This window comes from Phalangium opilio, unplaced genomic scaffold (genome assembly GCF_054372755.1).
Source record: "Phalangium opilio isolate 3A_F unplaced genomic scaffold, DU_Popi_V2 ptg000086l_1, whole genome shotgun sequence".
Taxonomy (NCBI): domain Eukaryota; kingdom Metazoa; phylum Arthropoda; class Arachnida; order Opiliones; family Phalangiidae; genus Phalangium; species Phalangium opilio.
Genome location: NW_028324191.1, coordinates 1,813,216 through 1,826,624, shown reverse-complemented (window position 1 = coordinate 1,826,624; position 13,409 = coordinate 1,813,216). Strand labels below are relative to the sequence as shown.

Here is a 13,409-nt window from a genome sequence, read left to right as displayed (position 1 = left end):
ACAGATTCGAAAAAATCCAGCTCAGATATTGTCGCTTGAAACATGTTTAGGAGAATATATCGTGTCGTCTTGACCTGTAGGGTATACGACGGCGAACTGGCTTTATTTTCCTGGTAGTCGCTCGTTTTATACCTTTTTTACTTTGAGCCCGTTTTCGTTTCAAGGGTTTTTTACGTCTGCGACGTTTCCCCCCTGCCCCATGCTGAGTTCTAATATCATCCAAAGTTTCCGTTACTCTTTTCTTAGCAGCCTCTTTAATATCCTTGCCCGATACTACGTCACTGAAAATTTTGGTTCCCGTACTAACTGCTTTTCTGCCGAGGAATTTGGCACCGCTTGTAAGCAAAGGCCTAACAAACCTTACCAATCCGGAAAAAAACTCCCAAATCCGTAACCTTTCAAATTAGGGTTATTCCCCATATAAAACCCTCCGGTTCCCCCTTGATTATTGTAATATTGCTTGTAGCAACATTGTCTCCGTTCTAAGAGGTCTGGCTTAGGCATCACAAATGTAGTTTAACCGTTAAGCTTCCGTATTCAAATGGCGCCGGTTCCCCCAAACTATTCCTTACATTAACTTCGATGATATCAAAGTAATTTTTACCAACGGGTACGTAATAAGGACTGGTAAAGGTTTGAAATATTTGAGACCCGTATGGTTTCTTGGCATCAACCGAAACGATCCGCAGTAAAGGAACCGAGTGGTCGCCTACAATATGATCACTAGCGATATTTATATAGATGAATAACTGGTCCGGAACGTGGTAATTCAAATTAGAGGGCCTTGCGCTACGACCGATACATTCGCTATCTTCATCGTATCCGAGAATTTCGGCAACGGTTTTTTCGAATTTTAAATAAGGTTTCAATAATTTTTCAGATTGTATTATAGTAACGTGTCCTGTTACGTTATCGTAAATCAACCGCAATGTTGGGCCATTTTTGTCGAACGAATTATTTATGACGTTTATTAAATGTTCTGTAGACTTGTAAAACCCCGGGGGAACACCGGGCATAACTAGGGTTTCCCTCCTAGCGTCTTTACTTTTTCTCTGTCTTTTTTTTCCTTCGACTACATCCCCAACGGTATATTTGCTCACGTATCTGGAAACGTTATGAAAACTAACATCACATTCTTCCTTAGCCCTTGGCACGTTGTAAAATGTAGACGTATACAATATATCTACTAGAGCCACTTCCCATTTTCCATTTAAATGAATAGGATTAGGTAGTTTGGTACAGTAATGCGCCCTGGTATTATCGGGAAATAACGAGCCGTTGACGTTACTTGGTAGGGTTTGGTAAAACGATTGATTTTTTTTTCTTCTCCACGAACCCAAGAGGTTTGCGTTTTCAGGTAGCCTTCCCAAGATACTAATAACTCCAATTTTCCACGCCTTTTTCCCCGCTTTATGATTTTTTCAATGTTGAACCTTTGGGGTTTAACCATTTTCTGAACCTCTTCGCGATAGAACACGCCACTTATAGGGTTTCCTTCCAGATCCTTTAACTTGTAAATCACTGGATCACGGGCAGTTCCGATAAAATCAACTTGGAAAACTTCGGTGGAGTAATTGGCTTCGTAACCCTTTTCAAAAACCATTTTTACTTTGCTAACCCTGACGTAATCGCCCTTTTTTATTCGGGGGGGGAGGGCGTTTTTTCTGTCCTTTGCTTTCAGTCCCGTAAATATTTCTGTACACTTCTAATATATTCGTTGGTTTAACATTATTCGGTGTCATTTTAATAGTACTATGCCAAGCGCCGTTATATGCCGTCACTATATCTCGCAGGTGGTCGATATACCTTCTAGTATGGAGATGGGTGAACAGTTTAAACATACGAGACTTTAAAGTTCTATTCACTCGTTCTACAATGGGGGCGTGGTGGATGTCATTCTCGGTCGTAAAGAATTTAATCCCCTTTTCTTTGAGAAATTTTCTGACCGATGAATTCAAAAATTCCTTCCCTTTATCCGTTTCTATTCTAATCGGTATTTGATCCTTGAATATAAGAGCTAAGGCTCTAACAACTTCTTTTCCCGTCTTACGTAGTAAAGGCACGACCCATAGTTTTCTACTAAAACAATCTATACACGTCAATAGAAACGTGTAGTTATCATTATCATTGGCCAAGGATCGCATGTCAACCAAGTCTATTTGGTACAAGTCACCGATATTGTGAACTATAATTTGGCGTCTCTTAAACTTTTTACGAGCCGTTTTATGGAAAGTATACGGGGTGGAACTTTCCACAAACGAAATTACTTCCGCTTTCGATATAGCATCATCTTTAACAGCTCGTTGTAAAGCGTCTATTCCTGAAAACGAAGCGGGGTTTGAAGGATCATAGTATATGGCTTTTAATTTTTCGGTGTTGTTGGGTTGAAGCTCAGCCATTTTGGTATTATAGAAGAAGATTTCCTTTTCGTAACGTAACGAGGCCCGCTTGAATTTTATTTACCGTAATTTCTTAGCCGCCTCTTTAAGGGCGTTCGTTTTGGCGGGGAAGTGAGATGAAGGAGAGGAGGGGGAAGGATGGGGACTGTTTCGGGAGAGACGGTGGCTTTGGCCCCTCAATTTCTTTTACAATGTTATGAAAATCGCTCCAGCCTTCGGGTATTTCTTTAAGGGGGGTAATGTAATGGTATACTAACTGCGCTATATCAGAATTTTTGATCTCTCGTCCGTTTACAAAAACTCTTTTTTGCGATTGCAACTGAGTAAAAACCTTCTTTGCTCTCCCCTTATAATTAAGGGGGAACATGTCAATCCATTTATCGGTCGGATCCGGCACGATTTCTCGAGAAATATTATTGTACCTTTGGACTAGCTGTTGATACATAATCCATTTGGAGCGATCGTCTAACGAATTGTTGTTTAAAACCGATTGCATCTCCCTACTCAATTCTTGCATAACATCTGTCTTTAGAGTATCAACGGGTTGAATATCGGGTTGAGACGGTATTTTCCGTTCATTCAAGGGTACCAACGTCATTTTATGGTACATTACGAACTAAAGACTCCGATAACCGATGAAAGAAGCGGTACGAGCAAAGAAAAAGGACCTTCCCTTTTTTGGTTCGATAAAATAGCCCTTTTCTTTTTCCAAGCTATTCTTTTACTAGTTATTTTGCGTAGGTTATTCTTATACTTGTATAGCCTACTTCTTTGAGCCAAATTCAATTTCACGTTTCCGTGTAACGTATTTAAAACCAATTCTGATATAGCGTCTATTAAACCTTTATCCGCGGATCTTATAAAAGCGTGTCTAGGCCCTTTTTTAAGTTTACTCAAAACTGAGAGAACGTCTCGCTGTGATGTAATCGCTCGGCGTTTCATAATTCAAATGAATGCTCTTGTATGATACGAGTCTAATTTATCTCTTCTTGGGCACGTAAATTACCATGAGCTCATCGGGAAATATTTTTTTTCTAACCCTATAATCTTCGGGACAGTTTTGTTTAAAGTCCAATAGCAAATACGAATGAGGTTGTTCAGTAGCGTCCAAGTAACTTTCCATTAAAAATTTCGGGTTACGCGGGTACATTTGTCTAGCTAGATAATTTATTTGCAATTTATCTCTCACCTGTTTGAACAGTATCAAATAATTTGTGTTTAAACTTATGTCCCTAGCGTCGCCGGATTTATGATAAAGATTTTGAGTTAAATATAGCACGCTCAAATTACGATGATGACTAAACATGGTAAAAATTGAACCTATCAAACCTGATTTGTTCTGATCCATTAAATCGTCTATTACTAGAAGACAATTTCGAGAGCCGTCGTACTCGTTCATATCCGGTAAACCTTCCTTAAAGACAACCAAACCTTTCAACCTGTCGTAAAATGGTTGATATTCTGAATAATAGAAAATAATTTCAGCGATATTGGGTTCAAACATTTCCCGATGATTTTTAATGATTCTTTCGCAAAGAAACGTTTTTCCAGCCCCACTCGGCCCATTTACCGTTATGGTACACGGATGATAAAAGGGAGTCATTGTTCTCCGAGTTCTCGAGCTTAAATAAATTAAACTTTAAGCGGCCAAACGTTAATATAGGGGTCGCGCGCATCTTCTTCTCTCGGAAAAGAACGTGTGTCGCGGAAAAGAACGCCCCGTGCATCGCGGGGAAACGCGCCGCGTATAAACACGAATGACAGGAAAGCGTGCGAAAAAAGAACAAAATCAGTTTAAAATTTTTTTTCATTTTAAATATACAATATACACTTGCATTTTGGTAAATAAACTTTTAAATAAATTAATAAATTAGTTTTAAATAAATAAATTAGTTTTAAACTTTTAAATAAATAAATAAATAAATTAGTCAATAAATTAGTTTTAAATTAGGCAATTTGTCAATAAATAAATTAATAAATTAAGTTTGGCGATGGTAACCATAGGGGACTGTTTTGAAATTGTCTAGTATACGGATTTTACCGACCGTGGCTCTATAAACTTTGTGAGTATCTATAGAGTCAAGCGTGTGGTTGGGAAGCCTTGTAATGTGTCTCGGAATTGGAACCGTTATGGGCTAAAGGGGTTTATCTAAATCAACGCCTAGTAGTCCTTTTAAAGTTTCGTGATTGACTAGTTTCTCGTTAGAGACATTAAGACGAAACCCTTTGACTTTGGTTTTATTGAACCTTTTGCCAGAGTCGGGATCTGTTACCCAATAACTATAGTTTTTGCATCCTCCACTGACAAAGGTATCAATGTAGGCGTTTTTACCATAACCTTCCAAGTCGTTGGTCATTTCGCCCAGAAAGTTACCAGTTTCTATTAGTGGTATTCCAAGGGGGGACATGTACACAAGAGAATCTGTATCGTGGTAATAGCATTTATCCCCGACAATTTCCAGATATTCTAATAAACATAGTCTGGCCATAGCCGTTGTATAGCAAGCTATGGAGACGTTGGTATGCTTCAAAACAACGTCGGCCTCAGTCGTAGGAACCCATTTGACTAGCAGCGTTTCTTGATTGATGGTTAAAACACTTTTTACTTCAACATCCGGGTTACTTAAGAGTTCGTAAAGTCTACGGGGTTCTTTGATAATTTCCGTTTTGGTTGATTTGACACTTTCCCCGAATTTACCCCAAAGACTCTTCAAGGCAAGTTTTGCTACGCTACGCAACCCTTCGTTTCTTTTAATCTTGGCTGGGTCTAAAAGTACACCCTCTCTAATTTTAAAATTTTTAATATAATTGTCACGTTCCTCGGGGGTAACGCAATTGGAGGGGTAACCACTAGCCGTCTGTTTATCAAGAAGGAACGAATCAACGTATTTTTGAAACAAGCCGGCCTCGCCAGTTTCGGGGTTATATTGTCGCACCTTGTATTTCCAGGCCCCTATCTTTTTTAGGATAACATAACCCCGATTTACAGCGGCACGAAGTTCATCAATCACCCAGGTGCCGACTAGTTTTCGCTCTTCGTCGGAATGGTGGCAGTCTCCTTGGAAACCTTTCAAAGCGCACTCCCGGCAAAGAGTGAAAACTAATTTATTGTTTAACCTCGTTGGTAAAACTGGATGAAAGAGTCTAATTGGTGGTAGAACTTCGCATTTCAGGAAATCGTCGAATGCGAAAATGTCAGGAATATTATCCAGTAAAATTTCTGGGTGCCCGACTGGCAGCTTCTTTCTCTTGTTGACGAAAGGATAGAGACTAGTTACGTCAACGTAATGCATTTTCTCGCTGCCTGAAACTTTGTGGTATAGTTTAAGTACCGACGTTCTTCCACCAATAAAGGCATCGCGAGGATTTAAAGGCTCACGTACTTTTTCTTTAATGTTTTCTGCTTCCAGAAAAACACCAATAGCCGGATTATCGGTTTTATCTTTACCCCAATCGCATTCCCAATTCGTTATTACTTTAAAGCCCGCTTTCTCGATTCGTTCCTTCTTTTTTAAAGTTCTGACGTACAAGGTGTTCAAGGTTTGACCAGGATCACCTTGTAAAGATTGGTTGCGGTTGACTTTATAGCATTTAGGGCAACCATGGAAATAACACCCGTTAAACTCTAGAACATCTTTATCAAAAGACCGTGCACTTTCATTTTCAAAACTTTGGCTTCCGATCCATTAAATGCCGACTGTACGTTTACGGCGTTCTCGTGAGCATACCAGGATAACCATTCTATAGCCACCAGTGACTGATTATCAATCATTCTATAGAGGTTATGAGGAATAATGCCTATAGAATCATTATCCATAAAGTGTCTCCTGAACACCCAGCTACACAAACCGGCTATAGTACACGCGACCTGGATAGGTTCAACCTGGGCAATATCGAAGAAACTTTTTCTAAAAGCTAGGCAACCTAACTTTAATATCACAACATACTTGACGCAATAAAACTTTAATTCCTCCAGAAAATTAAAGCCTTTTTTCTCCTCAATTTGTTTATCGTACCACTCCAATAAACTCTTTGAGATTTTTGGAGGTTAAATTTTCCGACCCGTAAGCTTCTGGAGGAGGCATTTGGTCTTCTAAGAAATAATTTGTTGCTAATTGATTATTAAGGTCGAAGACGTGATTCTTAACAACGTTAAATAAAAATGAGGGAAATAACCCTTTTTAGCATCTTCTAAGCCGAAAGTGGCGGCGAATTTAGAGAGTAGCACGAAGATAAAATTGAAAGAGTCAAGGAAATTTAAATTAAAGACAGTTAAATTTATAATTTTAGTGCCGTTAATTATGCAGTTAGGTTTAAATTCTTCGCCTAGAGCCATAATCTCTCGCAATAGAAACTGATTATCGTATCCGCTAGCATTATGTGCCAATAAAGTTACCTTTTTGACAGCGGCCAACGTTCTTAGAAAGGCTAAAAAATTTGCCCCTTCAAAAACTCTCTGTCTCGGTCCGAGTGACCCACATTTCCCGCAGACGAAAGCTGCCTCGGGTACATCAATACAATCTTCACAAACTATCTCTGATACGCAAAGGAGAGGCTGGTGGACTAACGCCCCTTTTTTCCTCAGATTCTAATATCTGAATAGCTTCGAAATCGTAAAAGATATATAGCATGTTAGGGGCAACTTTCTGTTTCTTCGCTTGGCGAACTTTAGGAGGTTCTTCTTTAATTACCTCAACGTAAAAATAGTGTGGACTGGGAGTGTATCTACTGCAGACAGAACAATAGGTCTCGCCACACGTATGAGGTTGATTTTCACGCTTAAATAAATTTATTTGCGTGAAACATTGTTTGCAGTGAAATAGTTGTTCGCAAATACTCTTCCCGTCTAAACCATTTTGTTTATGATAATTAAAGCATTCATCTCCTTTGAAAACCTTGAGACATTTGTCACACTTTCGGTCAGGGCCCCTACAAGTTTGATCTCGTAAACAATTGTAACAATAAAGATTGCAACTATGATCTCGCTTGTTTCTTAATCCTACCAGACAATTTTCACAGTAATGGTCCATCCCGAACAAAGGTCTTAAAGACGTGACGACGTTGTAATGTCTGTTTTGATTAATTAATATCAAACGAGGTCTATTGTCGTCAATGTCGATTTCCCCCAAAATCAATTCGGGCAAATTATTTTTAAAAATATACTATATTGCGCTAATTCGGCTTTAAATATTTGTATAGATTCTACTTTGCCACAGTCTTTTGGATTAACTTTAGCTTTACGGCAAAGCTCTATAGCGGCATCTCGTTGAGAGGCCGTATCACCTCTATCCGCTCGCGTGTACGAAATCGACTTAAATTTGTTTTTAAGCGCGATATTAGTCGGATTTCTCTTATGTTCCGAATGCGCAATTGCCACGGAAAGAGCACGACTTAAACACAGATTATCATTGTTCACGATCCTGATAATTCCTCGGGAGTCGCGAGAAAAGATATAAAAGGACCGCACTCATTTGGGAGCAGCACGACCAAACCCCTCCACCGGGATTCTTACAACGTGAAATTTTAAGACGATGGGTCCCAAAAAGAATCTTTCAAACTCATCGTCGTATAAAACTGATTCTATCTCTTCTAAAACAGATTTAGAGTCCATTTGATCGCCTCTACGAAACGAGAGTGATATCTCGCCCCGGTTTGGCAAGCTTAAACTTTCGGCCGTTATCTGTATCATATCAGATGGGGCTAGCCTATTAAGAACGGCTTGGACAATATTGGCTAAGCCCTCAACCAAATTATTAGTTATTCTTACAGTGATTTCTGGACCAGAAAGGTTGAACCTAGGATACATTTGCACTCTTTGGCTCGTAATTTCACAGTGGGGCAGAGAATCTATTGGCGTCATAACTGCTCCCCTCGCCCCGCCTCCTGATTGATCAGGGAAATTACTAAGACCAGAAAAATCTATAGAGGCGAAATCGTTTTGAGAGGCGAAACCCAGCTCTGGATTATTGTTTAAAAAGTCGCAAACTATACGGTCATTCTGGGTAGATTCAAATTCCCGCACAATTGATTCTTCCGTTTCAAAAATGCTTAAAGCTTTAATCATGTTTTTCATCAATGAGTAGATTTTCAGCTTGCCTATCGTCTATATCGCGTTGACCTATGTCAAACGCCCTTTTTTCGAAACGAGCCATATATTGCTCACTACAGTAGTAGGGACTATACAGATATGCAGACATCCAAGATGGCCGCCACCCCAAGATGGCCGCCCTCTCCCCATCCACCAGACTCAAACCAAACTTCCACCCAAAGATTAAGCTAAACTCCTACCTGATCAGCCCTACCTTCCAGCATGCTATGACTCTTTAGAGGGGTTTTACCCATTTTTTCCCCAAAACAAGCTCGGCTTAACCCTCGGAGGCTGTAGTTCTTTTAATAAACCAGTCTAGTTATTTTGTAAGATTCTCGTTTGAATTTCCCGCCATAAAAAATAACCTTTAAAGTATGTCTGAGAAACAAAGACAAATATATAAATAAAGATTTTTTAATAACAAATACCAAATAATATATACAATAAAATAGAGAATAACAAGAATATAAATAGAGAATAACAAGAATATAAATATAAACAAAAATTAAATTAAAACCAGAAATATTTACCGCTACTTTTACCGCTAATGAAAACCAGTCTTTAAATCGAAATTTTGAAGGTAATTGTTCTTGTCTCTAGCGTAAAAAGCATCTTGCTCAAAGTGACATTTTGATTTTCAAAACTTGATATTTTAGTCGAAATCTTAACTGAAAGCCGGTCTTTAAATCGTAATTAGCGCAGCGTTTTTATTAACAATTTCACGACATCAACGTGGCATTCACTCTAGCGGGGGGTCGGCTACTAGCTTTTTTCAGGCACTCTGGTAGTACATGCCTCCATTGATTCATGAAGATCTTGGGCATTTCGGCTCCGAATCCTATCCACGTTGATCGAGCGAACAGCTGTTAAGTTTGAGAAGGACATCAAAGTCAAGGCCTCACTGAAAAGAACGTGCTCCAGTTGGTGCAGGGTACGCAGAACCTTATGCGGTGGCAGGGCTTGTCGGGTTGTACGGGCCATGTCCTATAAAATTCTTCGTTGACCCTTTACCTCCCGAAGGAAGTTACATCCGAGCCACTGTGGGGTCTGGTCGTCTTGTTCTGGTCTGGTTGTTTGAGCCAGAACTTCTCCTTCATTGCAGTGTCAGCCCGACCTTGCGAAAGAAATCGAACCACAACCAAAAGGCTTTGCTCGTGCATTCTAATGGCTGAGCCGACTTCACACAAATTTTACGCAACTTTCAAGAGACCAATGGAAAACACGTCAAATTAAGTCTTGCGGCGGAAGAAGTAGCAGGACTTAATTTAAACTCGATTTTCCTTCATTGCAATAGTCCGTTGTATGGACGCATATCACACTGCAATGAAGGGCGATTCATGAACCTCCTCAACATCATCCGTGACCAAATTTTCCGGATTTCTGACGTAAATCTCTTGCATTTGGTCACGAACTATGGCCGACGTTGAGTGGTGGGACGCGAAAAAAAATGCGACTTCACACAAATTTACGCAGCTTTTCGGTGCAATCAAATGTGGCAAAGCAGGGATTGTACTGAAAAGCTACGTAAATCTAGCCCATGAATCGAAATTGGTCCCTTTTCAGGCAATGCCCGAGAAGAGACAGTTGGCATAATCGAAATTGGTCCCTTTTCCGTTGGAAAATTGAGTTTGGTCTTTACTCACCCAACAAAAGCGGCACGAGTTAAAGCAAGACATCTTTAGTTGGACTTTTAAGAGCATAGCTGGGCAACTGATAACTTTCTTCACGAAACACGGAGCTTATATACTAAATGACCGAGAGCAGATTTAATATTAAACAATTTCTCTAGATAAAAAAATTATTTTTTACCGACCACACCCTATCGACCACACCCTGAAACGTACTATTAAAGCCCAACGTCTTATATAATAACCGCTTGAAAACAGGTTGAAACCGGCTCAATCTAACCAGGGCGTTGTCTTTTTTACCGGAATCGGGTAAGGTCAATTACCTAGCTACGTAGATTTTTCAAGGGTAGCGACTTTTAAAAGTTTAAGAATTTAAGTTTTTTTGATGAAGATAAACGGCGTGTATTTTAAGATCGTCCATAGCTCAGTGGTTAAAGGCAGGGTCTACTAATGTAATACCCAAAAAGGTGGCGAGTTCAAATCCCGGCCAGGCTACCGAGCTATGGACGATCTTTTTTATGTATAAAATAAGCTTTGTTTAAGAAGTTGGGGTTAGTTGATAAACAGGCGTTAGTCATGAATGACGACTTTTTTTTAACTTTATCGTCTAATACGTGTCTAGATATATACCCAAACAATACCCAATCAAGTTTTAAAAATTATTTGCATCAACCTCTTAACTTGACTAGCGATTATGAAGTTGGGCTGGCAGAAATCATATTTCCAAATCATTGGGTGAATATAAGCGAAGAGTTTAACAAGTTTGAAATTCAGGTTGTAAGTGACCCGAACCGTGACAACTATGCAGCTGTTCGAGAGCCTGTTGAATATCAAAAAATAGAGATACCTGTCAATCGTTATGCCAAGACCAAAGAGTACGAACTGCCCCAAAATTTTGTCGAGCTGTTAAATGATGATGTAAACAGTCATCCGTATTTAAAAGGCAAATTATCTTTTAAATTAGTGAATAAATATAAAGACGGGGCCCTGGGAAAACAGTTAGATACAAACTTTCCCGTTTACCTGCAAGTTTTAGGAGAGGAAAACATACGGTTCAAAATACCAGCTGATTCTCCCTTGACCACGCTATTTGAATTTAAAGAGAATAATTACGAAGATGTTCCATATATATCCAAATATCCTGTATCAAAGCATGCTAAAAATATAAGTTTAAATTACACTAATAATTACGTGGAAATCGAAATTGATAATGTTGGAGATAGTTTTAAAAAAAAATTTGATTACAAGTACATTCCCAAAGCCGCCATTAAACGTAAAACAAGCCATGAGGTTCCGCCAATAAGAAAAAAGCCTCAACCAGAATATAAACCTGTACCGCCATCTATACCTATTTTACCGCGAACTACGCCTTTTCTTCCGATACCTATTGCTACGACTGAATCCGTAGTATTTGTACAACCACAGCCATCCAAAATAACCCCTCCCCCACCACCACCACCACCACCACCACCCAAAATAACGCTTCCGAAACAAACCTCTCCAAAGCCTTATTATCCAACATATTCAGGGCCTGACCCCTCTAAAACGCCAGCTTCAGGTAAACAGTTACCTCCAAATTCGACTAAACCGATACCTCCAAGTTCAAATAAACCGATACCTCCAAGTTCGGATAAACTAATACCTCCGAGGTCAACTAATTCAGCCGCTACTACAACGATTAATTCAGCATCTACCACAACAACTAAACCAACATCTACTACAACAACAACAACTAGACCAACCCCGTCTACTTCAGATCCCTTAAAGATTCTGACTACAGACCCACCAAAGGCTGAATTACCGAAGCCAAAGCCGGAGCCAACGAAGTCCGAACTACCAAAACCAAAGGCTGAATTACCGAAGTCAAAGCCGGAGCCAGATCCCCTAAAACTTCCGGATCCCCCCAAAATTCCAGCTCCGGACCCATATAAGCCTGATCTATCAAAACAAGAGACCCCGAAACCCTCTACCTTCGAACCACTGACGCCGACCCCCTCGCCAACGGAGGTTGAGGAAATATATATATTTCCAGACCTCCCAAAACCTGACTTACCGAAACCCGACTTACCGAAACCCGACTTATCGAACCCCGACTTACCAAACCCCGACCTATCAAAACCTGATCTATCCAAGCCTGATCTCTCAAAATCTCCAGACTCTACAACATCCTCTACTTTTGAGCTACCCGTATTACCGACATCCTCCCCACCACCGGTTGATAAAAAACCCTTGTTTCCGCAGCCGGTTGATCCGCCAAAGAAAAAACCCGAGCCAATTATCTCTGAAAAGCCTAAACAAATTAACCCCGAAGATTATGATAACTATAAAATATTGTTCTTACCTCAAACTTTTAAAGCCAGTAAAACGCCAGAGAAAAACGCCGAAGGGCTTTATCGAGCCGTAGCCAACACCTTAGAAAAATTAGTAATAAATAAAATTCAATTCACATATCACGTAGTAGATAATTGGGGCTATGCTATCGTGTATAATTTCAAAACACCGGAATGGGTGGAAATTAAATTTTCTCCCCAATTAGCTAAATTGCTCAACCTCGACCCCGATAAATATTATACCGGAAAGCAGCAATGCGGGCCCTTAAGCCTCACGATACAAGAATATACCATAAATGAAAACAATGCCTATCTAGAATATCGAATCAATAGAACCATTAAGCATTATACCGCCGGGGAGGAGCCATGGATTTATTTATTGTTCTTGGTGTCAGGCGAGTTTAAAGCGAAACAATCTTTGGAGGATGATTTTAAAATTTATTATGAAATCGCCGAAAAGCTCAAAATAAGCTCGAACAACCACGATCCTTTAAGATTGCACAATGCTGAATTTAGCATTATTAAACAAGGAGCGGAGCATTATTTTAGAGTCCATTGTCCGGCAAAAATTGAAATGAAATTTTCGCCGGATTTGCAGGATATATTAAATTTAGAAAATGAATACGTTGGGGGGACGTTTCTATCCAAGAGGCCTCTAGAGCGTAATTTTACGCATTTTAAAACTACTAACAGTACAGGAGTGTCATATCGCGTCCACTTTTCATTAATGTATCTTTTTACAAAGACGGAGACAACGAAAATCAAAATACCGGCGCGTGAATATACCTGTGATTTTACCCCGACCGGTGCGGTAATCCCCTTTTCGCTACATTTGAAAGTGATTAACAAATTATTAGAAGCTCAGCAATTTATGACTCGCCGTCATTTTAAAATCTTTATTCTCAAAACGGCGCCAGAAAATAGATACTACACGCGTCTCGAAATAGAGCGAGGTGTTCGCGTA

At 39.7% G+C, this 13,409-nt stretch overlaps 1 long non-coding RNA gene across 1 annotated transcript; it reads right to left on the bottom strand.

The window, feature by feature from the left end:
• Nucleotides 1–8,885: 8,885 nt before the first annotated feature.
• LOC149650565 (uncharacterized) lies at nucleotides 8,886–11,392 on the bottom strand. The gene is made up of 2 exons (XR_016371576.1): nucleotides 11,295–11,392; nucleotides 8,886–11,201 (listed from the first exon to the last, which is right to left on the bottom strand). It is a non-coding gene; the product is annotated as an uncharacterized LOC149650565 (long non-coding RNA).
• Nucleotides 11,393–13,409: the final 2,017 nt, after the last annotated feature.